Source organism: Amblyomma maculatum, chromosome 3 (assembly GCF_055883805.1).
Source record: "Amblyomma maculatum isolate TAMU_Amacu chromosome 3, ASM5588380v1, whole genome shotgun sequence".
NCBI classification, from domain to species: Eukaryota; Metazoa; Arthropoda; class Arachnida; order Ixodida; family Ixodidae; genus Amblyomma; species Amblyomma maculatum.
Window position 1 is genome coordinate 24,569,889 of NC_139346.1, and position 13,305 is coordinate 24,583,193.

The 13,305-nt window shown below is 47.8% G+C and overlaps 1 protein-coding gene across 4 annotated transcripts in view; it reads right to left on the bottom strand.

Annotated features, from left to right (window-relative positions):
- Exn (Ephexin) overlaps positions 1-12,980 on the bottom strand; it is a 155,452-nt gene extending 142,472 nt beyond the window's left edge. For 2 of the 4 annotated variants that reach the window (XM_084597363.1, XM_084597364.1), the window contains exon 1: positions 12,695-12,980. The gene's annotated coding sequence lies outside the window, so the exon portion shown is untranslated. Of the gene's footprint in view, positions 1-12,344; positions 12,585-12,694 lie in introns of those variants that run through there. The other 2 variants (XM_084597366.1, XM_084597365.1) reach the window with 2 other exon arrangements.
- Between the last annotated feature and the right edge of the window lie 325 nt (positions 12,981-13,305).

Consider the following 13,305-nt stretch of genomic DNA (forward strand, 5'->3'; position numbering starts at 1 on the left):
TGGTTATGTTATGCTTGAATGGCTGCCAATGTTTTCGCTGGATTAAATGCTTTCTCAGTATCTATCGAGTTTTCTCAGTATGCATGCATAGCAAGTGGATATTTTGTGCACTCCTCTATAATCTGAATGATGGTGCGAACACAGTCCTCAGCCAAGTACCCTGGTAAGAAACGATCCTGATTCCCTGTTGAAGATGGCCATGAAGTGAAACCCAGCCATTCTCTGCTCAGCAGCTTTCTCCATTGTGGTTTGGATCTGCCATGAACTAGTGACCAAAACAGATGTGCTCCCATTTCTGGTATCCTATATTCATCAGCCTGATCATATGTACTGTAATTTTTTACATTCTTTTCTTGTATCAGCCACAACCACCCTCTCGCATCTGAAAACTCAGTGGAGAAACTTTTCTGTGGATGTGCAATAATAAAATCAATCACACAACAGTAGTTCTCAGCATGGCACCCAAAAGATATTCAGAGTGGGCTCAATGCAGTCACACATTTTATCAACCTTTTCGCCAAAAAATTTACTTCTGCAACCTCCTTTTTTTGCGAACGTTGTTGCAGTGCAAGTAGCAAAACTCACCTACAAAGCATCTCACTACAACTCGGGCAGCTTTCAAAACGGGCAGAAAAAAAAACAAGGCGGCACCAAAAACTGAAGAAAGCAAAGCCGATGCAATTTGTTGCTTCAGCTGTTGATAAGTGCTGAAAACTTCTCAGAATGTCTTCTCTAAAGCCTCAAAGAGGGACCCAGAGCACTCAAGGCTGTATGACATTTGGTTCTGCATTGAGCGTAGAAAGAAAGTTAGCGCATAAAGTGAGAACTATGCATCCCATCATCCATCAAAGGGTTCTCATCTTCATAAAGCATCAAGCAACCAGAAACTGTTTCCTGCTGCTACAACATCTGGCATGCCCGAAAGCTTGCTCAAAGGTGCGATTTCATTTACATCAATGGTCTCGTGAAGCTAATCGAAGATAATTCAGATAAACTATGTCTACTCTCTTCTAGTGTGTCATTAACATGATCAATAGGTACTAAAAAGACTTCCCTTCGTCTATTCAGCACATTGGTATGGTCCCTATCGCATGGGTATTAAAAGGTGCACAAAGAGCACTCTGCAAAAGTTGTTTTCGATCTTACTTTGTTTTCTGGGCTTACGTATATAAATAGGTTTAGTCACAGACAACATAGTCGTAAATTAAGCCTATGGGAACAAAAATATGTCCATACTCTTCCCTTTCGCAAGATTTAACCTTATCACTCTGGAGTGGCTAATTAAAAGCATCTAATCTGTGAAGCCACCCAAAGTAATTTTTATTGGTGTTCTTTGATATGATGAAAATATTTTTGTAGAACCATTACATATTGCTGGTTCAAAGAGTGTGTGATCAAAAGAAGCCCGATGCAAGCGGACTATGTTAACAAGATCACTCTGTGTATTAAGTGCTGATGGCAGTGCAGCAAGTTGTCACATGATTGCCTGAAACAAACTCTGCTCTTTGCGTGATTCCTCCTACTCTCTGCAGTAAAGAAAAAGGTGGAACCTGGCCCTTTTCTCTGATTTTAACAGCAAAATCCACCACACAAGGCAATAATAATTCAGTTTATTTGAATACTTGGACCGTGTAGATCAAGTTCCTGCAATTAAAGGTGCTCTCAAAATTCTCTTTAATGCACCTTTAAAGCTAAGAGAAAGCATCTCCTATAACCAACAAAATTTGGCAGTGGCTTAGCTTGGCTACGCCAGGATATACGTAGCAAAAGCTAAAGCTAGCTAGTCGAATCGCATTGTCTGTTCTAAGTCAAGCAATTTCTTCCTTGTCCAATGCACTGACAGCTTGACGTGCCGCCTTTCGGGCTGCATCTCTCTTACGCCTATTCTCTAGGTGAATGGCACATTTTTCTTGAGCCCGCTGAAGTGCCTTGGTCACATTCCATCGTTCTTCACGGGCCGTCTTCAGTGAAGCAAGACTCAGGTCTCTCCTCCAGCTGCTGCTGCTGCTACTAGTGGTCGAGACATCGGATGTTAAACATGCCCGTCTCGCGGCGGCATACTCAAGGTGTTTAGCCAGTCGTTTGGCATGCTGTTCCTCTGTTTCCTAGGTGATTCGTTTCCTCTTCATCTCGTTCCGATGTCAATTCCAGGCCTCCTTCTGCTTAGCACACATGTCGCATTCCAAACTGCCTCCTCAACTGTGGTCGCGGTGCGCACGAGCTCTCCTTTTCAGTCCTCCGACATGCTATCAGGCATGTGACACAGCTGGTAAGGCGAGCGAAGGTGAGCGCAACAATAAGGCAAGCGGTGTGACGGCATACCAAACGGCAGCGAGCGCAGGGCGTCCGCCAGTTCTGCCGGTTGCCAGGCAACAGCTCAATGTCTTTCTGTGCCTCCTCGGAGCACCGCCACAGCGAAATCACAAGTTCGTGGCCAATGTAGCTTACGCTAAAAAACAAAGTACTTGTTTTCGGATCATCCTAACGGGATGTACACCACCAACTGGGCCCCCTGGTGTTCCTCCAGCAGCACGGTATACCACCCTACCTCCTAATTATCCCATACAGTGACCTCTACTGTTTCTTGCCCATTGTAAGCTGCAACCATGTTATTCCAACAAGTTTCCTGGGCTTGTCACTCAATCTAACTCTTCTGTAAGCCCATTATGCCACTGTCTGTGAGCCTACAAGTCCAGTCCATGTCTCTCCTTTTTGTTCAAGTAAAATGTTTTCAACTGATATATCTATAATTCATGTTACTCCGTCCCTGCCTCCTTATCTTCTCACCTCAGTTGTGTTCTTCATATGTTGTGCTTCAACTCAATATGTGAATTAGAAAATTGAGTAGTGAAAACTAATCACTTGCAAAACATTGCCTCAACTGACCGTGAAATATAAATTCACGATTTAAAACCCCATTCCACTTGCAAGATCGTAATACAGTATCGAAGACAGCAGTCTGATTATAAGCGACGACCGACTGCCACTTGTGATCGCTTATCACTCCATTCATTAGACCAGGTGTGTTTGTTTTCCAGCAGATTTTTCCTTTGGTTAATGGATTTTAATGTTCCAAAGTGACTCAGGCTATGAGGGACACTGCAGTGGAGGGCTCTGGAAATTTTGATGACCTAGATTTCTTGAATCTGCCCTGATATCACACAGCAGATGGGTGCCTTGCTTTTCGTCCCCATCAAAAAGCAGCCACCGGGACTCGATCCCATGTCGTTGGGCTCTGCTATTGAGTGCCCTAACCACCGAGCCACTGTGGCAGGGCTCTTTCCCGTAGGTGTGTGCAAGTATTACTTTCCCAAGCTGAACCGAAATCAAATTGGACTCGCACTTTTCTTCAATTCTCGGCCTCTGTTTGTTTGTTTTCTTTTCGCGTTGACGATCATATCATTGATGTTCTGGTATGCTCAGCGCCCGCATTGCGCTGACAATGCCCAATCACAAACTCAATTACGAGTACACCTTGTTGAAATTTGCCGACTGCTAGCGTGTTTAAGGCTGACCAAAGACTTTGTGCTGCTGAGCCAGAGGATGCATGCTCGACCCTAACCACAGGAGCCTTTTTTCCTTATGGAAGTGAAAAACTAAAACAACTGCATGCTGAGATTTCGGAGCATGCGAAAGGATCTCAGGTGCACAAAATTAATTTGCAGCCATCTACTACTGCGTGCTTCACAGCCCCGATGCAGCTTAAATGCACTAAAAAAATAGCCTGATAATTTGCATTGCTGCGTGCATTTCAGTGTCACCGTAGCAGGTGATCGGCAGAGTGATGGCCTAATCATCTGCCGATGCTGCACTTTGGGTGCACAACATATATTGTGACTTCGCAAAATATTGTCACGTCTCGGTAGAAGACCAAGGAGAACCTAGCGATAGATGGTTTGAATGGTCGACCAGAACAAGTCTTGTGTTCAAGCTTCTTTCACTTCCAGTCTCGCGCTTGTCGTCATCTTTTGCGTCGTCTTCTATGCGGCATTTGCCCCCCTCCTTAGGAAGCATCGTCCCGATGAGAACAAAAGGAAGTAGGAGGTTAAGGTCAGACTGAGTGGTATGGCTTCATACGCACGACGTGGACGACGTCAGCTTGGTGCTGGCGTCGCTTTGATGTCGACACCCCGTCTGGCATCACCTCATAAGTGACGTCGGTTAAACGTCGCTGAACAACATAGGGTCCAAAGTATCGTCGCAATAGTTTTTCGGAGAGTCCACGGCGGCGAATAGGTGTCCAGACCCACACTTTGTCGCCAGGTTCGTACATTACATGCCGGTGTCTCTGATTGTAGCGTTGTGCATCGTGCTCCTGCTGATTTTGAATCCGCACACGAGCTAGTTGGCGAGCTTCCTCTGCACGCTGAGCGAATTCCTCGGCGTCCTGGTCGAGATCATCGGTGTCGGCATTCGGGAGCAACATTGCATCCAGCATAGTTGTTACTGGTCGCCCGTGAAGGAGGCTGAATGGTGTCATGCGAGTGGTGTCTTGGCGGGCCGTATTGTAGGCGAACGTAACGTAGGGAAGTATTTCGTCCCAATTCTTGTGGTTTACGTCGACGTACATGCAAAGCATGTCTGCGAGGGTCTTATTGAGGCGTTCCGTCAACCCATTGGTTTGAGGGTGATAGGCAGTAGTTTTACGGTGACTGGTACCACTGAGGCGAAGAACGATTTCCAAAAGTTCGGCCGTAAATGTAGTTCCTCGGTCAGTTATAATAAGTGCCGGAGCGCCATGCCTCAGGACAATGTTCTCAACGAAGAACCTAGCTGCTTCGGCGGCGGTACCCCTTGGCAGAGCCTTGGTCTCCGCGTAGCGGGTCAGATAATCAGTGGCGACAATTATCCATTTATTCCCGGCTGTAGACGTCGGAAATGGTCCCAGGAGGTCCATGCCAATTTGCTTAAAAGGTGTCGCTGGCACTTGAAGAGGGTGGAGTAGGCCAGCTGGTTTTACAGGGGGTGATTTACGGCGCTGGCAGTCAATGCACGTACGTACATAGCGTTTCACTGTCGCCGGCAGTTTTGGCCAGTAGTATCCGTGCTGTACTCTAGCCAACGTGCGGGTGTAGCCTAGGTGACCGGCGGTTGGCTCGTCGTGGCACGCTTGCAAAACTTCAGTGCGGAGAACCGATGGGACGACGAGCAGAAAACTGTTTCCCCCAGGACGGAAGTTCTTCTTGTAAAGGACGTTGTTGCGAATAAAAAATGAAGAGATTACTCGGGCGAAAATCTTCGGCACAACCGTAGTTCGCTTCTCCAAGAAATCAATAAGAGGGAGCAATTCCTGATCCTCTCGCTGCTGTTGGGAAAGCGTTGCGTCATCTATGACACCTAAAAACGCAGTGTCTTCATCGGTCATAGTGGAAGGTTCGACCGGCGCTCGCGAAAGGCAATCTGCATCTGTGTGCTTCTTTCCAGATTTGTAAATGACTGCCATGTCAAATTCTTGCAATCGAAGGCTCCAACGCGCGAGTCTCCCTGAAGGGTCCTTTAAGTTCGTCAGCCAACAGAGAGAGTGATGGTCGCTGACGACTTGAAAGGGGCGAGCGTACAAATAAGGGCGGAATTTCATAACCGCCCATACCACTGCAAGACATTCTTTTTCGGTTGCCGAGTAGTTCGCTTCTGCTTTAGATAGGGTCCTGCTGGCGTAAGCAATTACCTTTTCCACACCATCCTGGCGCTGTACTAACACAGCACCTAAGCCCACGTTGCTGGCATCCGTATGAAGCAGTGTAGGGGCGTCGTCATCAAAGTGCGCCAGGACAGGTGGTGTCTGTAGACGCCTCCTCAGCTCATTGAAAGCTTGTTGCTGTTCTTCACCCCAGCGAAAGACTGCGTTGTCACGAGTCAGTGAAGTTAATGGCCAGGCTATTCGTGAAAAGCCAGCAATAAACCGACGGTAATAGGCGCAAAGACCCAAGAAGCGCCGCAATGTCTTTTTGTCCGTAGGTGTTGGGAACTTGGCGACTGCGGAGAGCTTTTCAGGATCCGGCCGAACACCTTCTTGGCTGACGACGTGGCCTAAGAACTGCAGCTCCTCGTAACCGAAGTGGCACTTCTCGGGTTTTAATGTGAGGCCCGCAGATTGTATGGCCTGAAACACAGCTAGCAAACGGAGTAGATGCTCTTCAAATGTAGCCGAAAACACTATCACGTCGTCAAGATACACCAAGCATGTTTGCCACTTAAGTCCCGAAAGCACAGTGTCCATCAGTCTCTGAAATGTTGCTGGCGCCGAGCATAAACCGAACGGAAGGACTTTAAACTCATACAATCCGTCGGGAGTGATGAATGCTGTCTTCTCCCGATCCCTCTCATCCACTTCGATTTGCCAATATCCACTTTTCAAGTCCATCGACGAGAAGTAACGTGCATTTCGTAGGCGATCTAAGGAGTCGTCGATGCGAGGGAGAGGGTACACGTCTTTTTTGGTCACTTGGTTGAGCTTGCGATAGTCTATGCAAAATCGTAAGCTGCCGTCTTTCTTTTTAACAAGTACCACGGGGGAAGCCCAGGGACTCTGTGACGGCTGGATAACGTCGTCTCTAAGCATTTCGGCCACCTGGCGCTGAATGGCTTCACGTTCTTTCGGAGCCACACGGTAAGGATTTTGTCGAATCGGGCGAATCGAGTCATCCGTGATAATTCGATGTTTTGTCAAAGGCGTTTGGCCGATCCGCGATTCTGAAGCAAAACAGTCTCGAAATTGATCTATGAGATCCAAAAGGCGGTCCCGCTCTGAAGAAGACAGATTTGGGCTCACATCAACGATGGTTACGGGTGTCTTGCACACTGATCCTCTCTGTTGCAGTAAGCAACAGTGCTGCGCATTTGGGAGGCTGTCGAAAAAGGCCACAGTTGTGCCTTTCGGAATTTGCTGACGCTCGTCGCTGAAGTTTGTCAGCAGCAGTTCGGTATGCCCATTGGTCAAGTTGACCAGCCCTCGAGCTATAGAAACACCTCGGCTGAGTACCAGGGTAACTGCCCGTTCGGCGACGCCATCGCCTGTATGCGCCACGTCGCATTTCACTTCAACAAGAGAACATGATCTCGGAGGTAATGTCACCGTCTCATTGGCGACGCGTAAGGGCAATAGTGGTACTTGCGCATAACCAAGGTCTTCATGGTTATTGGTGAAGGCAACGATGCTGTCACGGATGCTGATTACAGCCCCATGAAGACGCAGAAAGTCCATGCCCAAGATGAGGTCTTTGCAGCAGTCAGGGAGAATAACGAAGCTGCCAACAAACACCGCGTTTCCTATTCCTATCCGGGCAGTGCATTTCCCTGTCGGTGCCAGTAGCTGACCCCCAGCACTTCTTATTACTGGCCCAGTCCATTCAGTTTTTACTTTGCGCAGGGTGTCGGCCAGTTTCTGGCTAATAATTGAAAAATCTGCCCCGGTATCCACCAGAGCATGTACCGCCAGCCCATCAATGGAAACGGCGAGGTCAGCGCTAACAAAATTATCTGGGTTGATCGTCCCTTTCGGCATTTGCGGCGGAAGCGCGGCAAGGTCGGCGCTGTCAGCTTCGTCGTCATGGCTGATCATCTGGTACGGCATTTTCGGCGGTAGTGCGGAAATGTCAATGTTAGCGGCGGCGTCAGAAGCCCGGGTTGTCGGCAATTGCGGCGGTGGTGAGGGTTTCGACACTTTTAGACTGGTTGCAACCTCCCCTCGCGAGGTTGCAGCTCTTAGTTTCCCCGGTGAGGGCTAGGAGACCGCCGTCCGCTAACGCCAGTAGTGTTGCGACGTGTCGGCGAATAACGCTGTGGCGATGGGGAGGAGCGGCGGCGGAAACCCGGGGTTTCGGTTTCCCTGCTGACCGGAGGGTCGTCGTCGATTTGGGCAGAATTAGTGTCGAAGCGGCGGCGAGCAGAAGCAAGCGGAAAGGACTGCCCCTCTTCGCGGTGGCGGCAGTACCGATACACATGGCCAGGTTGTCCGCAGTAGAAACAAAGTGGTCGGCTGTCATAACTGCGCCACCTGTCAGTTCGGCGCAGTTGAGAGCGCCTGGGAGGCGCCCACTGAGGCCCCTGGAGGAACCGAATCTCCTGACGGTTCGGTGAGCTCGGTGGGGCGTGGTCTGGAGGTGCGCGACGAAGGACCGCAGCATAGCTCTCGGGCTGCGGCTCGAGGTAAGCTGCAGGAATGTTGGCGGTGCAGCTGATCGGTTTTGGAGCGTGGTATGGTTCGGAAAGGGGTGCCGCGTTGTAGACTGGATGAGACTCGTTGCATGGTGTAGACGGTGATAGGGCGTATCGAATTTCATTCCTCACTGTTTCCATGAGGGCCCCTGACGACTGAGCCTTCGTAGTCGTAATTCGCTGCAGCTCCTCAAGGACAATGCCTCTAATGATGTCTCGAAGAGTGGTCGTATCTGTTGCAGTCAGCGCCGCCGCAGTCGTCGGGGCGCAGTTGACCGGTCGGTTGTACTGGCGGCACCGGTCTTGGAGGGCTCGTTCGATAGCCGTAGCGTCCTTAACGAACTCACTCACGGTTTTAGGGGGGTTGCGGACCAAGCCGGCAAACACCTGTTCTTTGACGCCATGCATGAGATGCCGTAGCTTCTTTGGTTCACTCATATCAGGGTCGGCACGGCGAAAAAGGCGAGCCATGTCTTCCGCAAACATAGCCACGCTCTCATTTGGCTTCTGGATGCGCACTTCAAGCAGGCGCAGCGCATTGTCCCGTCGGTCAGTTCTCGCGAAAGTGTCGACCAGCTGGCAGCGGAAGTCATCCCATGTGGATAAGCTGGCCTCATGGTTTTCAAACCACGTTCTAGCATTATCCTGAAGGGCAAAATAAACATTACAAAGCTTCTGGTCCGCGCTCCACTGGTTGATCTTTGACACTCGCTCAAACTGGTCGAGCCAGTCTTCCACATCTTCAAACGCTTCCCCGCGAAAGCACTCTGGCACCTTGGTGTTCTGTAGAGTCACCGGTGTAGGATTGGTATGTGCCATGGCTTGAGAGGTCTTAGGAACTTGGGCGTTTGAGGAGTCGTTCGGCAGATGACTGTACTCCGGCGCTAGGCCTAGAAGGCGGCGGCTAGCACGATGGACAGGCGTGTCGATGTTTGGGATCCGCTGTGGACTGCCGGAAGGAGTCCTATGCATACCCCAGCGCGCTCCACCAGTGTCACGTCTCGGTAGAAGACCAAGGAGAACCTAGCGATAGATGGTTTGAATGGTCGACCAGAACAAGTCTTGTGTTCAAGCTTCTTTCACTTCCAGTCTCGCGCTTGTCGTCATCTTTTGCGTCGTCTTCTATGCGGCAATATGTGAAGACTGAAAGCCAACCGTGAGCAGTGAAAGCTGGATTTACGCGGCTTACTGCATGAGCCGGGCTAGCTGTAGGTCTGCTCCGCATCTGTTCACCTGTGACACTTCGCAAACAGAAGAATGTATAAGACTTGCATAAAAGCAAACTGAGCGTGAAGAAGTGAACATCTGGTAGCAGCTTCCCACTAGCCTCATATTGTGATCCCAGCAGGAAAAAACTTCCAGGGCACTTACATGTTTTTTTAACAGAGTTAGATAAACGTTGGCTCGGTTAACACATGGTTTTATCAGTTTGAAATGTTTCTTTTACTAGGTTTAGCATTCAATTTTTTATTCTACTCGTCAGTGCCTTTTCAGCGATACTTAGCTCCATGTTTCACTAAGAACTACTATTAGTGTAGTGCAGTCGTACTCAATATACGCCATCCAGCGATATATGGCTTTATGTTGTAAGGTGAAGATAAATTTTTAATAACTAGCTAATTAACAGTCATTAATAAGATATACAATCAATTCAGTGCAATTGTACCCAACATAAGCCATGCAATAATATATGATTTATTGATGTAGTGTAAATTTCAACTTAATACCAATGAACTAATTAACGGCAGTCGATTGAGACCTAAAATTAGTAAAGTGCAATTATACTCAAAAGAAGCTACTCAAATAATTCAACGCTTTTGACTATTATACTCAACATAAGCTACACAGCTACTGCAGATACTTTCTGTACACACATTCTATATATATGGCGCACATGAGCCAAGTAATGGTGCGCATTAAAAAAACTGTATGAAGCTGGCACCCACACTTTGTTTCCCTGATTACCTTCTCCTTTTTGGAAACATCAAGCTACACAGCAATATTTTGGGACCTTAGAGGACAATAAAAGCCAACTTGTGTATTGGTAATCCTGTGCTGCCATATAGTGTGATGGTATACAGAATCCTCCAACATGATAGAAACGTATGTAGTCAGCGCCAGGGTAGTTTAACAAAACTTGAAGTTGGGCTAGATGGTGCATTGTAACATAAGGAAAATAAAACCGCAGCAGACACAGGACGGAGGCTGTGTCTGCTGCGGTTTTATTTTCCTTATGTCTCACCAACTGGCCTACACATCTACCCTGCTAAGTTTTGTGCATTGTAAATTGACTGAAGATAAAGCGCACGGGAAGACACACACAAGAGAAGAAGACACAGGACACGCGCTATCTTCAGTCAATTCAGCGCCAGGGGGTGCCAATTTTTGCATAATGTCTATACAAGCTATAATTTATGGTGTTAAAAAAAGACCTGTTAAAAGCATCATAAACCTTTTCTAAGTGGTTCAGAAAGAAGTCAGTGTATCAACTCTGTTACCCTGCATTAAAAAATGGCCTTGTGCGACTGATGACAAAAGAAAATAAAGGACATCCACCTCTCCAGACAATGAGATGAGCAACAACTATACGCATGGGCCATGGACCACAAGGCAGGGTTCACTGAACCCGCCTTAGCCCTGCTCTGCGTGATTAAGCCTTACAGGCCCTTTACGGGCATACCAATGATGTCATGGAACCCTTCATCACATGCACATAATCATCGCAGCACATGGCGTTGATGTGGGCCCTGTTTTTGGAAGAGCAGTCAAAGAAAAAAGTGGCAGGCCTTATTCAAACCGTGCGGCAGTGATTTGAAAAATGTTTGAAAAGTTGCGAGCATATTCAATCTTTTATAACATACACTACATCATTTGTCTGAATAATCAAATAGGAGCATATCTGATCCTCTATTCAAAATTTTGAAACACTCACACACTCCAACTTTCGAGCATCTGAAAATCCTGTGGAACTCATATTCCGACAAGACAGCTACACATGTAACACGTTAAAAGCTACACATACATGTAAACTAGTAAATTATACCTTATGTAATATCAAATCATAAGACAGTGTTGTGCATGCTTTCAGGGCAGTAGTTCAGAGCCTTTTAAGATGTCTACAGCAGCTGATATTTCACCATTATTTCTAATTTATTGTTTGTAACCTTTCCTTACTATACATTAAGACACAAGAATATTGACTTAGTGAAAAATTTTTTAGTTATTTTGTACAGTTTGTTTCCATTACTAACGGCACTTGCATCTCGTCATTTGATGCCCCAGCAAGAGTCTGTGAATTGCGGACCAGCAATCGAGTTTTTTGCCATACAAAGTTGACTTGTAGTGCAATATAAACATATTGCAGTCTGAATATTTTGAATCAAGTACAAACATTAATTATGCAGCAGGTGTATTAATATATAGCTGCACATACAAAAGAAGTCGCATGGATAGCTCCTCTTCGGCTAGAAGAAAAGTGCTTGGCAGCAGCAGAAACATATGCTTGATGCCCAAAAAAGACTGCCCTGATCCCAGAAAGGCAGACACATCCACAGAAGTGCAGGTATTCTCGATATCACTGTGCACAAAGAAGACTGCCTATCATAGTGATAAGTAATCTTTAGTACCAGCATTGAGAACCACTGAGGATGATGCTATGTATTTACATAGCACATGAGTGCTCTTGTGGCAGCATATAGATAACCTGACCATTATCGGCACTATCTTGCCTTGGCTATTTTAGCATTTCGCGATACACAAAGTAAGCAGCTATGAAAGCTGCGCATAAGGTAGACATTAAAACGCTGGTGAAGGTGCCAGGTGTCCTTAAACTACCCCGAAACAGCAACACACGCATCATACTTTTTCCATGGCTATTGAATTAGCTGTCCTGCAGCATGTACGATCAAACAACACGCAAAGACACCAGGAGCTACCATCTTTTCATGCATCAGGAAAGGACACATCAAGCATTATAATAATCACCTCAGGTAAAACGTGGGCGCAAAATTTTAGATATGGCGCTACCAAACGGACACGCGCGCGGTTTAATCAAAATGCAAAAAGCTTGAGAAAAAAGTTTAGGTGAGCAGCCAGCTACAAGACAACGCTTATAGATCCCACAAGACTGGCAGCGGTAGAAAAAGAAAAAAAAATGAGTTCTCTTATCTGTGAGCGCGTATGCGTACCGACATCTCGTTAGCACGCAAGCACTGACGTTGACATTGGTGCGCGCCGTTTCCTCGAGGGACGGGTAGGGTTCCGCGACCGAACGACCGAACCAGCAGCACTGCCGTGCTTTGTTATCAAGCTCGTAGCGAATAACCACGCCGCGGGAGCAGTTGTCAGCACGGATCGTTGCCGAACAGCAACGAAAAGCGAAAGGTTTGGCGCCCGGGCGTCTCGCCCACGTCCCCAAGTAGTATTTAGGTCGCTGACCAAAGCGCCGGCCGATGACTCACCGCTGTCGATCGACCAGCGCCACACCGACCTCGCGGCTCGGAGCCTGTCAAGAAAGCGGTCAAGCGGCCGGACTTACCTCTCTACGCCTCGGGATGGCTGTCATCGCACGACACGTAGCAACGATTCGTCTGCTGCCATGCCAATGCGCCCGCAAAGCCCGTTCTTCGGTCAGCCGGCTGTCAACACCGCCGCTGGCTTCGCCCATGTGCGGTTAACGCAGCGATTGAATAGGGCACAGCACCACACCGCCACAAGGCTACACTCGTCGGAAACTTTTACCTCCTTTCTCCATGCTTTTGCCAGAACAACATGCAAAGTGGTGGCAACTAAACCTGAGCAGAGCAGTGACAACTCTTGTAGCGTGCGGTGTTTCCACTTTTTTTTTTTCTCTTTCTCTTCCTTTGATTTATTGGTGGCGCCACCTGCATTGAGGCATTTTAGCAGACGACAGTTGTCGCTACTGGCGGCATATGTTGGAGTTTCGCTCTTGCGCGTAATGCATAACGGTTAGCTTGTCTGCAGAATTTCGTCTTTGAGGGCTAGTTTGCCTTACGGAGGCCTTTTTGCCACATTCATTACCAAGAACTTCTCTCGCGGGTACGGTACGAACAAAAACGTCTTTTACACGCACTACAGAATGTAAAAGGGACCGGACAGCTGTACGGGTGGCGCCGCTTCTCGGCCCAT